The sequence below is a fragment of the Lygodium microphyllum genome, chromosome 14, assembly GCF_053477565.2.
Source record: "Lygodium microphyllum isolate KBCC chromosome 14, Lygodium_microphyllum_v1.1.10, whole genome shotgun sequence".
NCBI classification, from domain to species: domain Eukaryota; kingdom Viridiplantae; phylum Streptophyta; class Polypodiopsida; order Schizaeales; family Lygodiaceae; genus Lygodium; species Lygodium microphyllum.
Window position 1 is genome coordinate 67,425,195 of NC_141148.1, and position 20,056 is coordinate 67,445,250.

Consider the following 20,056-nt stretch of genomic DNA (forward strand, 5'->3'; position numbering starts at 1 on the left):
TTTCCTTTTGGAAGCATTTGTGATAATAACCTACATATATTTTTAAAAGTGAGTTAAAAAACCACCAACATATATTTTTGTCTGATTTCAAAATAGAACAATTAATATTATGATTCATAAGCCAAACTGAATTGATACCTACTTCAATAACGCATCCAAACTGACATTACTCCATCCATAAATTGTTTGCAAGTTATCTCGAGGGACGCACGAAGAACGGAGTACGTACAACCTTCATACAATGGAGTAGATGATGCTACATATAGTGGATCATCTGGCTTCATAGAGTGACCTTCTCCCTGAACCGGTTGCGAAAATAGATGGTGTACCATGTTGTCCAAAATCTCATCCTCTACGACTTGATGGGGCATTTCATGAGGGCTACTATCATGGTCGTGAGTCTCTACTCTTCTTGAAGACTCTGCCTCCTCGCATCGACGTTTTGCAACCTCTCGATGCCCGGGAGGGAGCATCTCAGGATGTGGCACCGCATCCTGCTCAACCACAAAAGGGAGTTTCATGTACGTTGATATATAATTCCCGTAACATAGACTAGCAATCTTAGTGGTAAAAAAAAAAAATGAATACCGGTGATTTTTCTCGGTCCCATTCTCCATACAAGCTGAGGTGTGACATTGCAATTCGACGTGCTCGAAAAATACACCCTCGACAACGATCACACATGCATTTAATTTTTCGTCGTAGCCATGCATCTCGATTATGAAGACGTAATGTTTCATCCTTAGTTGAGGATGTAATCATTGACTCATCAGCATGCACTGCACTAGGTGATGACGACGACATGATTAAACCTAATTCATGACAACATCAAAATATTTGTCATTCATATGTTTACATAAAAACTTAAAGCTAGAGTATTAATTATTCTAAGATCTCAATTTTAAATACACAAAAATCATCATAAATACATTAAAACTTATGATAAGAATTCACTATCAAAACTTATCTTAAAAATAAAAAATTATGATAAAGTCTAAATGTGCGTCTATATCCACGTTTACGTACGCGTCTATATTAGCGTCTATTTCCACGTCTATGTTCGCATCTATACTCGTGTCTACATGAACAATAGACACGCATATACACGCAAAAATAGACGCACACGTCAAAATTCAAACCATACTTAAATCATTTCTTTTCAAACTGCGCCTTTCCTTTCCTGCGTTTTTTGCGGTTCTGAAGCTTGAGTTTAGCCGACATGCAGTCTCTTCATGCCTCACCTAGTCTCTTCATGCCTCACCTCCTCATGACTCACATCTTCTTTCATTTCAAACACACAAGAAGGGAAAAGGGAAAGCCAAGGAGAGGAATAAAGAGAGAACAAGAGAGAGGAGAACAAGAAGAAGCAGCAAGCAAGCAAGCAAGCATCAAGGGAGGGTAACTTACCAAGGAGAGGAAGAAGGAGAAGGAAGAAGCGCCACACCCGCCACACCAAATACCCAAGGTGAGTCTCTCTCTCTTTCTCTCTCTCTCTCTCTGTTTCTCTCTCTCTGTTTCTCTCTTTCTCTCTCTATTATGTCTGTGTATTAGGATTTCTGATTCCATTATGTATTGCATTTTGTAAATCATCAATGGCGGTCGTCAAACTAAAATCAGCCGACTGACCGGGCCTGCTAGCGTGTCTACATTTCAGTGTAGACGCAGGTATAGACGTGAAAAAATGTTTCCTCTCATTGCATCTGAGGGTGCATCTTAGAGCGCGTGTGTTGGCGTGTGTGCAGGTCAATCTACACGCGATGATACACGCGTGCGCAGATGGACCTGGAATATGCGTCTGACAACGCGCCTATACTGCATCTCAGATGCGAATATAGACGCGTTGAACAGAAGGTTGACTTTAGGAGCGCGTCTGAGAGCGCGTCTAACCTGCAATTTAGATACGGTTATACACGCGCCAGCTCTCCCAGCTCTGATAAAAAACAATATATTTTTACAATGATGAATGTGACAAATCCCATGTTTGTGTTTATCAGTTTTCTTGTTTATGAGAAGCATTAGCACTTAAGTTTTATGATCAATGTCTAAAGAAAGCTCTTTGAAAATGTAGGTAATATATGATTTTTTGTATGCAAACAAATTTGTCTTTTTCCTGTGTTTTTTTTTGCAGATGTCGTATCCTGGTTCATCTAGCAATGACCCGGATTTGGATCACATGAATGATACATTGGCCTCATTTGGCAGGGGGTTCAATGCATTTTTTGGAGGTTTTCCTAGTAGGGAATACTTCATGGGAGAGACGACCAGACACCTTGGCCGCTCTCCCACAGCGGACGAGGTGTTCAATGTCATGTCTGGAACGCCTCTAACGTCTTTGCCTGGCACTACTTCCCAAACTCCAATTGCAGATACTCCACATGCAGGTACTCCATATGCAGGTACTCCACGTGCAGCACCTGTACGTGCATCGGCTGAAGCACAAGCATCTGCAGAAGCACGTGCATCCAGCGAGGCAGAGGGTAGTTGACAGAGAGGGAGGAGGGAGAGTTAAGGGGGAGGACGAGGCTTGTGTGGGGGTTGCCTAGGAGGTGGCGAGCGATCACCCTCACCAGTAGATCACGTAGAGGAGCTTGTATGCCAGTACTATAGAGTTACAGATGCTGGTGGCATCTTCCATGATGATGAAGAAAGGGATGTAATGGCATACATGAGGAGCGTCGTGCATGCGACGTATAAAGATTGTTTCATTGCCTTCAAAAATCAGAAAAGCGGCTTGTGGCAGGAGGTGTTGAGGGTAGTCCATAGGAGGTACCCAAATCCTGAGGGTCAGTGATTCTCAGATGATTGGGGACGCACAAAAGTGAGGGATATGATTCACAACAAAAGATCCCACCTCATGACACACGCCAGGGACTCACTGCGGAGGCAGAAGGAGGGGTGTGGAGCCTATAGCCAACCACCTATGTGCCACTACATAGAGTGGAAGAAAGCCAAGAAGAAAGTAGTAGAGAAAGTGAAGAGTCGCCAGCACGCAGAGGTGCGACGGATCCAAACGGAAACAATGGGATCGTCGCATTACGGATCGGGCGGCAGATAGTCATGGGAAGCAGAGTTTGTAAGTATATTTTGATTTCTAGTTTTTTAAAATTTATATTTCTTTCAATTATTTATATAATTTGTTCTAATATATTGTGTCTCATAATTGTTTGTATATATCATAATTGTTTTGCAGACTACTATCGTTGGTAGGATACCTACTCCTAGAGAGGTAGGTTACCATCGAGGCCATAACCGCGCAACCACATGGCTTCACTTCTATGAGGAGGGTCTCATCACTGAGGACCAATACAATCGGGCTATGAGGATTCGACAGCCAAAGGAGGTATGTTTTTCTTACTTTTCTATTAAAAGTATAGCTAATTATAACTTTTTCTCCACCATGTCTACGTAAGCAAACTTGATCTTTTGTGTGTGTAGGCGAACCCGAATGTGGAGCATAGCGAGGAGGGGGATAGCGACGCTAGTAGCCATGGTGGTACTAGCGAAGATGTTTCTTCTTCAGATTCGTAGAGGAGCACCATACCTCCTCTATGGCCTTGTTTTCTTGTATATGTATGATCCATCTTTGAGCCTACTGCTTGCGGCCATGCTTTAGGTCGCAAGCACTTAAACTTCCCATGTAAATGCTTTTGATCTATAATGAATACATGGACTTTTATTTTCAATTCTCGTGCTTTTAGATCCATTGTCTTTTTCCCAAATGCACAATCTGATGTATGGGAGGGGAAAAAAAAAACCAGAGAACATGCTCTCTGGTTTTTTTTTTCCAGTTCTGTTTTGCGCGTCTATCCGCGCGTCTAAATTGCAGAAAATGCGCGTTTATACGCGCGTCTACAGTGCAGAGTACACGCGCTTATACACGCGCTAGATAATTCAAATTTAAAAAAGAAATTAAATATCTTTTTTTAAAAAAAGGATATTTTTTGTTTTCCGTTCGCGTCTACAGGTGCTTGTAAAAGCGCGTCTATGAGCGTGTCTATATGCCCGTCTAACTGCCAAATAGACGCGCTAATAGACGCACAAAATGAATTAAATAAATAGCAATTTTGGTTTATTATGCGCATGTATTCATGCGTGTATATGTGCGTCTATTGCGCATCTATTTTTGCGTGTAAATTCGTTCATACATGCGATTATAGATGTGACACGGTAGACGCGCAAATAGACGGGTGGATAGACGCGCCCATAAGATTTTCTCTATATTCAAAAATCGCGTCTAAAAGTGCGTCTATGAGGCCTTTTTGTTGTAATGAATGCTTATTCAATGCCTGATAATCCACACATATGAAAATTTTATAAGAATTCTTCTTAGGAACAATGACTATAGGTGAAACCAAGTCACTCCAAGCGACAGGATAGATAAAACCCACATCTAATAGCTTAGTAATTTTAGCATGCACTTTGTTCGTATAATTAGGATTTGTGTGTCGTTGACATTGGCATATAGGTCATCTAACATCAAGTTCAATATCAATGTAATGTTGACACAATTCATGTTTCAAGCCTTTCAATTCTACATAGCTCCATGTAAACACATGAGAATATTTCTTAAGGACATTCTGCAACTTCTCCAAAGCAACACCTTGAAATTGACTACCTAATAATAAAAACTTATTAGGCACCACTTCAAAATGCATTGTTTCAATTTTTGAATTGTCCATATAAGTTGTCTGGACCCTATTAGACTTGATAATTGGTGCAACAATAGATTTCATCATGGGTACATGATATAACTGATTACCCACTCCCGTAGGTTGCCCATCATTAACCTCAGATGGTGAGTCTTGAGAAGGAGGTTTACAAGATGTTTGATACAAAACTAATGCCCTAGAAGACTCCTCTGGTTATGAAAACTCAGTGATCTCAACCATGTAATGATCTAACTCATCTTGCTTTTCCATTGATGCTTACAAGTCCTTTAAACAATGCATTGTACCTTCGTTTTTGTTCTTATTCTAGTCATGCAAATCTTGGCAATAACATCACAGAATCTGATTATGACAATCAAGGCATTGCTAATCCTGAGAACTCCACATCCATCTATTTTGTTGTAGCTTAAGTATCAATTTTCATTTGCTTCTCCTTGTTTACAGCAACCTAAATAGTGAATAACTCTCTTAAGCTTTGTGAAATTTGTTGGAACCATTGGTTCATGCCATGAGAGATGTGGTTCAACCCCATCATCATAAACTGTAAAGTCCTTTTGATGGGATGTGGTAAAATCTTTTTCTTGCCATAGTCTTCACTTACTCATGATTATGAATTTCCCATCCTAGATTTCAAAGACACCCCATCGGGATGATCTATTCAATGTAGTTGATGAAAGAGCCAAGGGACATTCGTAGCCCCTTGCCTACTATGAGTAGACACTATAACTCTTCCACCTTTTCTCCTTGAAGACAAATTGTTAATAAGTGTTGAGTTCACTCCTGCTTGCAAAACACTGATGATCACATCCCTCACAGTTAATTGTTCCATCAATTGAAATTGTACTTGTTCCATATTGTACTTCTCTTATAACACTTGCTCGACAAAATTCTCAATTTGACTTATAATATCTTCTAAATGATTCATCTCCTCATTGTAATATAACTATAAAGATTGAGCCAACTTCTTATTCTTTAATGCTTCATGCTTTGTAGCATCTTTATTTATTTGAAGTTAAGTGATTTTATTCAGCAGCGGTTGAATGAGATCACTATCATTTGCTACCTTGTCTTTATTACATAAAATTTCATCCTCTAATGCATCCACAAAATAAGATGCATTTCCTTGAGGCATCTCCACTACTTTATTGTGATAACTAAGCTCATTCCCCCATTTCTCTTCCCAATCTTTCATTGTAATGTAACACGAGACAATTCTGCCATTTGGAGGATCATGACTATCTTTTTTACAAGATAGAGACTGCCAAGACCTACAACCCATATTACCATGGGATTCTCATATTCTCTCTGTCCAATATTGGAAGTAGAACTGTTAAATAGACAAAGGTAGATCAAACCCAAATGGAATCTCATTTTTCTCTAGAGGAGTAGATGTAATAGGTGGGTTCTTTTTTACCTCTTCATTAATTGCCAAAACCATTGTAAATTCTTGGGTGTCTGTTTCATCACCCATCTCCTCTATTCCATCCTTTGATTCTTCTTCTTGCATAATGACTCGAGAATTAAACTCCAAGAAGAAGTCATTGAAATGATCATGCGCTTGTATTCCATTAACATTTGGCCTTGTACTCTCCCTCACTAAGCTTTCAGTTTCTAAACTAGTAATCTCCCATTTGTCTCCAACATTCTCCTTGTCCATAGAAACTGCCAATAGATTGGATAAACCACTATTAGAGGTAGTGAACCAATTAGCTATATTGCTATCATTGTCATCTTCTGAAGAATAGTGCATAGAATATTCTCCCATTCCTAAGGGATTTGCAACATTCTTTTGGTGCACCATATTGACTATTGTCTTATCCCCGTCTAACAAGTCTCAATGATGCAAATCCCTATGTAATCTAGCATAGTTTTGCTCAATCTCCAAGCTCTGATTGACTTCATCGTCAGTTCTAGCAGGATCATATCAATTTGTGTGTGTACTCTCCTCCATGGGTTCATGCAAAAACTCCCTAGTCACAACTCTCAAGTGCACCCTATCATGCTTGGGTCATATCGTTATGTTAGAGAGAGAACTAGAGAGAGAGAGAAAGAGGAGAGATAAGACTATAGAAGAGAGAGAAATACTGCAAGAAGAGAGAGAAAGAGAGTGACGAGGAGAGAGAAATACTAGAATTGGAGAGAGAAGCCATAGAAGCTGTGAGCAAGATGGGAGAGAAGGATAGTAATTGTATTATTGTGTCAAAAGATATGAAAAATTACATGTCCTCTCCTTTTAGACCAATGTCAGTGTGACATGGCATAACATCAATATATTTATACATTAAATCCTTATTCCCAGCTTCTTACAATCCATCCCTTCCCAAAAGTTTTTGCCCTCAAAAACAACTTGAAGGACTAGAAAAGGATGGATAGAATAGAGTACTACTCTGTTTTTACAGCTTTACAAATGGGAAAATGAATGAAAAATGACCAACATAGGGACTAAAATTGAAGAACAAGAGTAGGCCTTAGCTATATACATGATCTAGAATGCTTCAAAAGTATATGGAGCCGTAAAATCTTCAACAGATAATCTCAAAATGAAGTAGACAGCTTACTATGTAAACAGATCCTACTGGACCAAATCTGCCATAACTTCTAGTAGAAGTGTCCAAATGAGACATGCCATATATCAAAATACAGCTCTTGAAGAGTACTTTAAGCCCATGTAGATGGCTTAATTTTTAAAATTAGGCACAATAAAATCTGTTCTAAAACAGCGTGCTGTCCTGATCCTGTTTGCACCAAAACTACCTCCATAATCAATAGGCTTCAGCCACTAATGTATCCCTTAAGAAAGGAAAATCGTCCAATATAGAATCAGGCCTCCAAGAAGCTTCCGCAGGTGGTAAACCTCTCCATTTGATCAAATATTCCATGATAGAATGAGATCAAAGCTTTTTCTCACGCTGACCTATAACAGCCTCTAGGATGTACTAAATAAGACCTTCTTCATCAATAGGTGGCAGCTCATTGATTATATCCACTAGATCACCATAGAAAGGCTTGAGCTGACTAACATGAAAGACATTGTGAATCTTTGTGGAAGAAGGAAGCTCTAATCTATATGCCAAGTCTCTAATGTACTTTAGGATCCAGTAGGGACCATAAAACCTGTGAGCAAGCTTATTACTAAATCCATCTTTTAATGCAGAGTACCTAGACTTGGGCACCTTCAATAAGACCATCTTTTAATGAAGAGTACCTAGACTTGGGCACCTTCAATAAGACCATCTCTCCTTCTTGGAACTCTAAAGGCTGCCTCTTTTCATTAGCATACATCTTCATTTGGTCTTGAGCTTTTCGAAGATTCATCTTACATTGTTGAAGAAGGATTTACATTCTTTCCAACTCTTCCTTCCCATGAGGGTTGATCCTTTCATTAAAGATGACTGTGGGTAAGGGCACCTTGTAGCCATACAAAGCCTCAAAGGGCGAAACTCCAATACTAGCATGGGTAGAGTTGTTGTAAGCAAACTCAGCCAAGTGCAACCAAGAATCCCATGAAGTTTGAATATCATAGCAAAAATGGCGAAGATAAGTCTCTAACCATTTATTAACTCTTTCTGTCTGTCCATCAGTTTGTGCATGATAAGCCGTGGATGGAGCCAATTTAGTGCCCATACATGTAAATACCGCAATAAACTGACTGGCTACTTGAGAAGCAGTAAATTGGATCTTGGTTGTAGGCAAGCTAGTAATGAAATCCATAGTAATATGAGTCCATTTACCTATAAGAATAGGTAATGGCTATAACAAACCTCCTGGCTTATGGGTGCTGTCCTTATTCTGCTGACAAGGCATACACTTCATGACAAAGTAACTGACATATTTCCACAATCCTTTCCAATAGAAGCTTTTACTGATCCTATCATAGGTCTTGAAAACTCCCAGATGTCCAACTAAAGGCAAAGAATGTAGTTCCTCCATAATTTTCAGTGTAAAAGAAGAGGTAGAGGAATGGAAATCTTGCCTTTCAACCAAATAAGGCCGTTTTTGAACTGATAATGCAAGTTTTCTTCCATAAGACCTTACTATAATTTCTGAAAAATATGGCTAAATTCTTCATCCAAAAGATAGGCCTCTTGTAATTCTTCAATCCAATCATTATGCAATTCAGTCATAGCCAAAACTTTGCAAGCCCACATACGAGAAAGAGAATCAACCACTATATTGTCTTTGCCCCTCGTATGAGTGATGTCAAAATCATAATTATGTAGTGTAGCTACCCAGCGACGCTACTTAGGAGTAAGATTGGACTGAGTAAGGAAATACTTAAGAACCCTGTGATCACTCTGGACTCTGAATCGACTGCCATACAAGTAATGGTGCCATTTCTTAATTAGATCCAAGATAGCCAACATCTCTTGGTCATAAACATTCATGGCCATTTCTTTATCTGTAAGCTTACAGTTCTCAAAGGCAATCACTTCATGCTCCTGTAACAAAATAGCCCCAATGCCACGGCCACTAGCATCACACTATATGGCAAATTCTTTGGAGAACTCCGGGCATACTAAGATAGGAGCAAAGGTAAGGAGTCCCTTTAACTGGTTGAAGCTACTATCTGCAAGAGCATCCCAAAAGAAAGCCTCCTTCTTCAACCTATCAATCAAAGGAGCTGCAATAACTGCATAATGCTTGATGAATCGGCGACAGAATGAAGATAGACCAAGGAATCCTCTAAGAGAGGTAGTAGTAGTGGATGTTGACCAATATTTTATACACTGTACCTTCTTGGGATTAGCCTTCCTTCTTCACTGACAATATGTCTCAAATATTCCACTTCAATTTGCATGAAAGAACATTTCTTCTCCTTAGCAAAAAGCATGTGATGTCTCAATACATCAAAAACCCTCCTCATATGTGCTAAGTGATCTTGTAAAGTCATACTATAGATCAGAATGTCATCAAAGAACATCAAGACAAACTGAAAGAGGAAAGGCTGTAAAATCTTATTCATCAACCTCTAAAAGGTAGCTAGAGTATTTGTAAGCCCAAATGGCATCACTAAGAAATGATAGAGCCCTTGATCAGTCTTGAAAGCAGTCTTGACTTCATCACCCTCTCATATACGAATCTGATGATACCCTGACCTCAAATCAATCTTCATAAAGAATCAATCCCCCTTGAGCTCATCAAGAAAATCATCAATCTTGGGTATCGGATACCTGTTCTTCACTGTGATCTTATTAAGATCCTTGTAGTCAATGCACATTCTAAAAGATCCATCTTTCTTTTTGACTAACAGAACTAGAGATGCATAAGGTGAAGAACTTGGTTCAATGAATCCCATCTCAAGAAGTTCCTTGATTTGCTTGGCTACTTCCTTTCATTCACACAAGTAATCTATAAGGTGGCTTATTGATTGTCTTTGAGTTAGGCTCCAAATCAATAGGGTGATCTACTGCTCTCTTGGGAGGCAATGAAGTAGGCACCTCAAACAAATCCCTATACTCCTCAAGAAGAGCTGTCAAGGCTGGATGGTTTACTGAATTATTGGGCTGATCTTGCATCTCTTTATTCAAGTGTAAAACAAATATTTGTGAGCGCCTCTTGTACTCCCTTTTGAGTTGTTGAATGGTAATAAGCTAAAAATCTAATCTACTAGAAATTCCCTGTAAATGAATGAGCTGTCCATTGAAGATAAACTCCATATACAACTGTGAGAAATCCATAGTGATCCTACCTAATGTCATCAACCAATCACAACGGAGTACAATGTCTATAGGCCCCATTTCCAATTAAATCACATTTACTTTTACTTCAAAATTTTCAGCCAGTTGTAAAGAAACCTGTGGGCATATCTGTGTGCCGATTTCTTCTTCACCATTGGCCACTTGAACTCTAATGGACTGCTATAAATCTGTGGGAATACAATTCAGCTTGTCCATAATGGACTTATTCACAAAACTATGGGTACTGCCACTATCTATCATAATGAACACAGCCTTTCCATGAATGTTACCCTTCATACATAGTGTATTAGGGCTCTTAGATCCTGTCCAAGCATCCATGGAAATAGAACAACTAGTAGCAGCAAGTGGCTCATGACAAGTCCCATATGGATCAAAAGGAACACTTCCACCTAGATCAAAAGGAAACGAGTCGGCTAGATCATAGAAATACTCTTGCCCAACTTCTTCCTCAAGATCTTCATTTTCGTGCAATTGCATTAGCTTCATCCATCTCATCTTCAAGATCCTCAAAGACTAACATACTCTGAAGCTTGGGTTTGATATTTTTTTATACACACTTTGAGGCATGATCATGTGTATACTTTTCCCCACACTTGAAACATAAGCCTTTCTCCTTTCTTTCTTTGTAAAGACCCATAGGAATAGACTTAGGATTCATGTTGGTTGAAATGGATTTAGGCTTGCTATCCCCTTGTTTGAAGTCAACTTTAGGACTGTTTACTGTCCTGAAATTACTTTGAGGTCTAGAAGCATTGAATGGTGGATAAGTTGGCACCCTTAAGCTGCCATTGGGCACATGATTGTTGCCATAAGTGTTACCAACTTTCCCTTGTTTAAAAACAGTCCTTGGTTGTCCAAAACCAGGATGAAATGAAGATTCTCTTCTATATTTCTTTCCATATCGCTCTACAAGTTTAATAGCCTTAAAGAGAGAAGTAGGGTTTTGTGCCATGACATCAGCTAATAAAGATGACTCTAAACCATACATGTATTTGTGGAGCTTAACCTCATCACTAATGCTTTCTATGTACATGGTTAGGTTGAGTAATTGGTTAGTGTACTCTCTTATACTTAGGCCTCTTTGTTCCAAACCATACCATCTCCGTGCCAATTTCTCTTTTCTAAGAGGGGAGATAAATACTTCAGTTGAAAGCTTCCCAATTCTCTACAATTATGTTTTCCCTTTTTATATACCTCCACCAAGTATGGGAAAATCCCTCCAAATGCAAAGAAGCAAAATGAATCTTCGTGTCATCAGTTTTGGGGAATATGTCAAAGTAAGATTCCATCTTAGAGGTCCACTCCTCTAAGTTAGATGGTGAAGATGACTGACCATTAAACTTGGCTAAAATGATCTTGTCCTTACTGATCATGAGTACCATGTATTGAACCCCCAAATTGAGATGGAAATCTCCCAATAGGTGGCTGAGAACCACTATGCAATCTTCCTATTGGTAGAGGACCCCTAGGAAGTTGAGTATTCAGCCCAAAAGCTTAAGTGTTGGCTCCATTCAAACTGCCCAAATAGTCATCATGCCTTTGTGAAGTTTCACCTACTTCTTATTGGCTATTTGGAATGCCTCTTCATCTAATAATTCCATGACCATGACCATTTTGGTTACATGGCTGAAGTGGGACTAAAGGCTCACTGTTTGAATAGGCTTTCTCCTTGTCTTCTTTAGAGCCCATTTGCATCTGCATCCATTGGGAGAATTGAGCCATAATTTGAGTATTAGATTCCACCAACTTTCAATAGAAGCCTTTGTTTGAGTCATTGAATCTAGTAACTTCTCAATGGAAGACTTTGTTTGATTAGTAGACAAAACCATTTGCTCCATTCTTGATAGTAGGGCCTCATGACGTTCTCTATGCCTTTGTTCATGTACGCACAAGGTATCATTGAGTATACTGATTTCCCCTTGTTGTTGAGGCTCTTCAGGGCTCTCTTGATGTACATTATCCAACATGGAATCTCTGATTTGCTAAGCATAATTATCATGGACCTTATTTTTACCCTTATGCCCTGCCATAATAGTGCAGTCCTGTAGTACTCTGATTTCAAAACTTTTTAGTTCAAATTGAAGCCAAGAATGCCCTCTTTGAGACGAGCTATAGCACTAATAGGTTTAGGACAAAAAATTCTGCAACTCAATCTCTGAGTCTGAACTATCCATGCCTGCACCCTATTTTGACCTGTAAATGCCATGTTTTGACTCTGTAAGGTAAAATAGTAACCCCAAATGGTTACCAAACCTTGTAGAAGGCTGAGTAGGACCTGTGGGTACCCTGTAGTACCTGCATCTGTACTTCAATAATGAAGGGTGTACCTGTAACAACCTATAAATGCCCTGTAGTGCCCTGTAAAATCCCTGTTTTACCCTGTTTTGGTCCTGAAGATACTTTAGTCTTTGAAAACTCTTCAATCATCAATTCTCCACTCGTTGTACCTATGTGAGGGATAAAATGGTAGGACATGCTCCCTACACGGGCTCTGAATCATCGGAAGGTGGGCAATGAGATTAATGGGGAATAACACTAATCTCTGATCTCTTGATCAATTTAGAGAATTAATTGATCAATAATCTCTCATCAATAAGTGGAAAAGCATTAGCAAGTAGATTATTGAGAGATTTCAGAGATTAAGTGAAAGAAATACCTTGATTAAGCTTGAAGAAGATGATAGATGTCAGCTCTAATCCCATTGATGGAAGAATTCTTCAAAATCCAACATAAATCCACCATGAAGTTTGAAATATCCACTAAATCAATCTATATGAGCTCCAATATGCTCAAATCCGTGAAGAATCAATGCCTCAAGCTTGCTTGATCACTTGAATATCAAAGATTCAAGCCTCTTCAAGAAAAGCCCCAAAATAAACCTTCAATATGAGCTCCAATGTCCTCCACGGGTTGAAATCTCTACAATGTCTTCAATCTTGAAGTCTATCCGACTTGTACATGGTACTAGAGAAGCCTTGGAGGTCAGAGAAGTTCAAAATTTGAAGAAATTCGAGTTTCTAGGTCTGTGGCTATGGCTGCCCTGCTATGTTTTTGGGTTTTGAACAAAGGAGATGAAGATTAGAGTTCCCTTCTTGTTGGGAGTTGCTGAAATAATGCCTGATGAAGTGCTTCAAAGCATGCAATCAATCAGTAGGAGATAAAGAGCAGATCTGGAAGAGGATTAGATCGGGAAAATCAACGTATTTTTCGGTGCATTTTTCGGGCGGTTTGCTACTCCATTTGTTGTATCAAACCCCTGACTAAGGTACTCAACTTGAAGCACATAAAATAAAGAATCTTTGCCCGGTTTGGCTATGAGAAATGTTCATCAGAGAAGGAACTTGAAGGATTTCTTGGCAGCCACCATTGAAGCTTCAGCCAAAAGCTTAGAAGAGAGAGAAGAGAAGCTCCCTTTTGAAAAGTAATTAGATTTTAACCCCAAACTAAGCTCGATTAACTCTCCTTTACCCTAGTTACCTCCAATTTTGCATGAAATTTGATGATGACCTACCACTTTAGCCATCTTCTGCCATATCAAACCTTGGAGATCTCCAGATGTAGTCTCTTACTAACTGTAGATGGTCTGCAACACTCCACTAGTCATTGTCTTGTATAATACTTGTCTAAAATTGATTTTGATGAAAGAAAATAGGACTGAAAATAGAAGGAAAGATGGATCAAAAACCAATGCTCTGATACCATTTTCAGAGAGAGAACTAGAGAGAGAGAAAGAGGAGAGAGAATACTACAAAAGAGAGAGAAAGACTATAGGAAGAGAGAGAAAGAGAGTGACGAGGAGAGAGAAAGACTAGAATTGGAGAGAGAAAGACAGGAAAGAGAGAGAAGCCATAGAAGCTGTAAGCAAGATGGGAGAGAAGAACAATAATTGTATTAATGTGTCAAAAGATATGAAAAATTACATGTCCTCTCCTTTTATACCAATGTCAGTGTGACATGGCATAACATCAATATTATTTTTACACTAAATCCTTATTCCCAGCCTCTTACACGTTATAATGCCTTTGTGCCATCGAGGTTGCAACAACCATGGTCCTCCAAAAGAATTAGGTATGAAGTGGCTCCTTGGATAGGCCGCACTACCAAAAAGTTAATTCAAAAATCCAACCTGATGATCATAGTTGGAATTAGATGTAAGAGACCTAAGGGTGTCACTTTTCGTTGATCAGCTAAATGTAGAACAATACTTGTAATCTCCTTCTTATCATTCAACCCTAATTCAAGCAATGTTTCTTCTATCATTAAATTCATTGCTACTTCGCCATCTAGCTAAGTCCCAAATATCATGTGCTTCATCACTTCTATATCTACAATTGGAGCCCTTAGATCTAAGAATAAATCAATGATTCTTACAGATCGAATACCTTTATTTGTACCATCAACCTTTGTATTTGGCAAGATAGTCACAGCTATGCTCCTTTTAGCCCTTTGCCCTCGGAGGGTCAGTATGTATAAATCCTACATATCATGTGCGTTCAAGGCATGCTTTACATATCCCTATGTAACCTTTTTTGCGATATTTTTTTGACCCTTCTATAACTTTTTACCGTAATTTGTAGATCCCTTACTATAAGTATATATTTCTAATAAGGTAATTTAATGTATCCTTATATAATACATGCAAATACTAGTTTTATCACAAAATTTATCATAAACTAGCTCTTAAGGGTTCATAAAATACATTTATTAGCATTAGTGATTTTGAAAATTTATAAACATCTTCAAGCTATATGAATTTCAATGGTACAATTTAGAATTTTATAAATAAGACTATGACGCACAAGCTATGATGCATGCTTGCTAGTAAGGTAGTTGCTCAAGCTTACCTTAGAGTAAGTCTTATGGGTCCTTAAACATGAAAATTGAAATAGAAATGCAAGAATACATATTTTGACCATCATACCACTATCTTAAGGCTCTCTTACATTGCAATATTGATCTTAGTATTTTTCTATTTGATGATAGTAAACTATATCATTGCATCTTTTATATCTAATTCATGTTAAATTATTTTCTCCACCATTCCTATAAAGCATATCGAGTGTATATGAAATACACATGTACACACATATACATACATATTCTAGAGATAACAAGAGACAAAGACTCAAAATTTACCACCTGGTTGAAATCTTATCGAGCCATAATAGGACGCAATGAATATGAACTTGATTTGTATTTGAAGAGGGTAGCTACATTGAAAGGAAATAATATATTGCATTTTCATGACCCTCAACAAAAATCCAAAATTATTTGCATGATGATGTAATTAAAAGCATGATTTTTTATGCTTCCATCTATACAAAACCTATCTCGTTTTCTTTTATAAAGTATATATTGTCAAGATTGTGGGAGAGAAGGAAGGAGTCTCACTTGTAGCTTTCTTGCTTGCACAATGTGGGAATACACACACAGGTGGAGGCTGAAAACAGTTTTCCTCTTCTTAGTCGTGTAAGCCAAAAAGAACTCTAGTACATAGAAATAGAAGAATCCTATATATGGGTCTCAAACCAAACTCAACTAACTAAGGTGGCATACTAACTGAGCCACGAACTAGAGTAGATAAGGATAGCTATCATCTAGCTATTATTCATGGGCGGTGTACCAACCGCATCTACAGCTAACAAGTCGGTGACATAAATGCACAACGGTCACCCTGGCATATCACGAGTGGAGCTCAATATCTCAACACTCCCCCTCGAGCTCAATCCCAATTCCTGCACACCAAGCAGGTCTCTGAACTTGCGCAGCTTCTCTGCGCCCAATGCGTGTTGTCGAATCAGGGTTTCTGATTCCCATGTACCATCAATAACTGGTAGGCCCTTCCACGCAACTAGATACTCGTGGAGAGTACGATTACACAACTGTTTCTCTCTCCGATCTAGTATCTTTTCTGGTCCATGGTCAACAACTGAATCATGTTCATGCAAAGGTACCATACCATCAATTAGATTATCATCATGTGAGATATACTTTCTTAATTTGCTAACATGAAACACTGGATGAACACGGCATCCAAGAGGAAGTTCCAATCGGTAAGCTACATCACTTAGCTTCTGAATAATTTTCCATGGTCCACAGTAACTTGGAGATAACTTTGGACATTTGCCAGTTGATAAACTAGATGACTTGGCTGCTTCTTGGAGAAAAACTTTTTCTCCCAATTCAAAGATCCTACACGACCATTTCTTGTTTGCAAAATGCTTAGCCCTTTCAATAGCTTGCTATAACTTGGCTTGAGCAATTTTAATATTAGCCTATATGTCAATAAGAAATTTTGTCTGCAACTGGGCATTTCTCACCTGACCTTATTGTACTAGGAAAACTTGGATTCATTCCATAATTTATTTCAAAAGGAGACAAACATGTTGCCTTATGAGGTCTGTTGTTATACGCAAATTCTAACAAAGACAAATGTGTATCCCAATTTGTTTGTTTATGAGATACATATGCTCTCAGCATATCTTCTAGTATCTGATTGACTCTTTCTGTTTGACCATCTATTTCTAGGTGATCACCACTTGACATGTTTAAAAATACATTTAAATGACCAAAGACATGACGCCAAAAATGACCAGTAAACCTGACATCCCTATCAGACACAATGGACGTAGGTAGACCATGCAACCTAAATACATGATCAACAAACAAATCTGTGACTTGTGGAGCTTCCATAATTTTGTGAGTGGCTATAAAATGAGCCATTTTACTGAAGTGATCCACTATCATTAGGATAGTGTCTTTTTGTCTTTGGGTTCTAGGTAAGCTGACAATGAAATCCATGGAAATACTTTTCCAATTAGATTTTGGAATTTGTAATGGCATTAGCAAACCTAGTGGCTTCATCCTTTCTGCTTTATTAACTTGGCATTGGAAGAATTGTTGGACACATTGGCAAACATCCTTGGCCAACTTTGGCCACCAAAATGTCATTCTAACAAGCTATATGGTCTTATCAATACCAGGATGTCCTGCACAAGGCACATCATGGTTATCAAACAAAACTTTCTTTCGTAGTTCGCGTGCACTAGGAACATAGATCTTGCATTTTCATTTAAGAAACCCATTCTCAATTGAAAGGTTCTTAAATGAACTTGCCTTATTAGAAATAACAGTAGGTAATGAAACAAAGGTATCTGGTCCATCCCTAATCAAAGAGTCTTGTTCTATGGCCTGATAAATTTTTGCCAGATAAGAGTCCTCTAACTGTGCTTCCTTTATTTCTTGAAGCAATGAGCTTTCTAAAATTGTAAAGCTCATTTGATACATTATACGAGATAATGCATCAGCGACAACATTATTCTTACCCTTCTTGTATAGAGTTTCCATATGAAATTATTGCATCATTTATCCCATCGAGCTTGGCGCCCTTGAAGATCTGGTTGACTACAAAAATACTTAAGGGTATGGTGATCTGTATAAACTTTAAAATTTGCACCATATAAATAGTGCCGCCAAACTTTAAGGCAATGAACAATAGCATAAAGCTCTTGTTCATGAACTAGCCAATTCTGTTTTGGCTTTGGGAAAGCTTCTTGCTTTCAAAAGCTACAGGCATGCCTTCTTGGCTAAGGACTGCACCTATCACAATGCTACTTGCATCTATTTCTTAAAAAAATGGTTTCTCAAGATCAACTATCTTGAGAACAGGGGCAGTAGAAACTGCTTGTTTCATAGCCTCAAAACTTTCTTGTTGCACTGATGTCCACACATAGGGCACCATATCTTGCAACAAATATGTCATGGGAGCAGCTATATATGAGTATGCATATATAAATCTCCTATAGAATCCTAAAAATCCCAAAAAGGAACAAAGAGCTGTTTCATTTTGGGGTGTCAGCCAGCTAAGTATCACAACAACCTTCTTGGGGTCCATCTTGATCCCATCGGCAGATTCAATATGACCTAAATACTCTATCTCTACTAAACATAGAATCGTCTTGTCCGGGTTAGCATAGAGTTTTGCTTCCCGCAAAGTTTCAAAGACTCTCACCAAATGTGACTCATGTTCATGGATACTCTTACTATACACAAGCACATCATCAATAAAATCTACAACGAACTTGCCCATGTATGGTATTAGTAAATCATTCATTAACATCATAAAAGTAGTAGAAGCATTTGTTAAACCGAAAGGCATAATCAAATACTCATATTGACCAAATCTTGTTCTAAAAGCAATTCTAAAAATATCTGCATCTCTTACTCTAATCTGGTGATAACCACTTTTTAAATCAATCACATTAAAGATAGAAGCACCACCTAAAGCATCCAAGAGATCATCAATACGAGGCATAGGATAACTATGCTTGACAGTTATTTTATTTAAATCCCTATATTCTACACACATTCGAAAAGAACCATATTTCTTTTTTACAAGTAAAACACGGGCTGCAAAGGGTGAAAAGCTAGGTCTAATCGATCCTTTGCTTAAGTACTCATCCGCCACCTTACGAACTTCATTCTCCTCTTGTAGACTCATCCTGAACGAGGGTCTAGAAACTAGATTAACTCCTGGGATGAGTTCAATCCTATGCTCCACATTCCTACGAGGAGGTAAACCAAGAGGTAGTTCATATTTAAATACATAAGAAAATTGGGCTCTTATTTTACTTGATAAGGCCGAAGGGATACTTGTGGAACTTCCACCTTTATCCATGCCATCCTTTGACACACATTTAGAAATATTTAAAATGTAACAAAAGTAAAAAGACTTACAATCAATCTTGAGCGTCTTGGTCATCAAGAGAATCTTCGCTTCTTAGAGATTTGGTTCTCTGCGAATCCGGTCCTCGTGCTCAAATTGATAAATATGAGAAGAGAAGTCAATGATAGGTTTCTTTTTTGTGTGCCACTACTTGCTCAACACTAGGTTGAATCTTGCAAGCCATGTAATTTCAAAATCCAATATGTCCTCATAGAACTAGATATGTATAGGGAGGTCAACAACTCACTGATCCCATGTCTTTGTACCCATCCCATCAGCTAGCTCTATCGAATAACTATATTCTGAAGGGGTAGTCTTGAGCTTCAGCTTCTTAACGAGATTAGAGCTAATAACATTATGTGAAGAGCCCATATCAAATAAAATATGCACAAGGCATCCTGCCACTATGCCTTTCATTACAATGGGCTCAGTGTCAGCAAACCGGTACCCCTTTTGTGCCTCAAGTGATAACTGCATCTGGCACATTTAGTACTTTCTTTGTTATTGTGACAGCTAGGAGATCCGTTCATGATAACCAAAGTCATGTGGAGGTGATTCATCTAGGTCATCTCTCGCCTTATCCACATCCTGCATTGGATTAAGTACCATTTGAGCACTGACTCTTGCCTTCTTGGGACAAGCCTTAAATGTATGTTGCCCCAGGCATCCGTAATAGAGTCCTTCTCTCGTTGCTTTCTCCCTTTGTTGTGGAGTCAGCATGGATTTCTTGTAGGCTCTCTTAGCCATAGCAAATACCTTCCTCTCAGTACCTGACACCATGTTGATCATATGCACCTCTCTAGTGTCCTTCGCACGAGGAGCACTAGATGCAACTGCAGGAGTAAAGACAAGGTGTGCACCTCTAGTCCAAGGAAATCTCTGGGCCTTCCCATCTTCAAGGACCAATGCAAGCTCCACTGCCTCATTCAAGGCTTTACATCTCTCCTTCTTGACAAGTGGCCTTA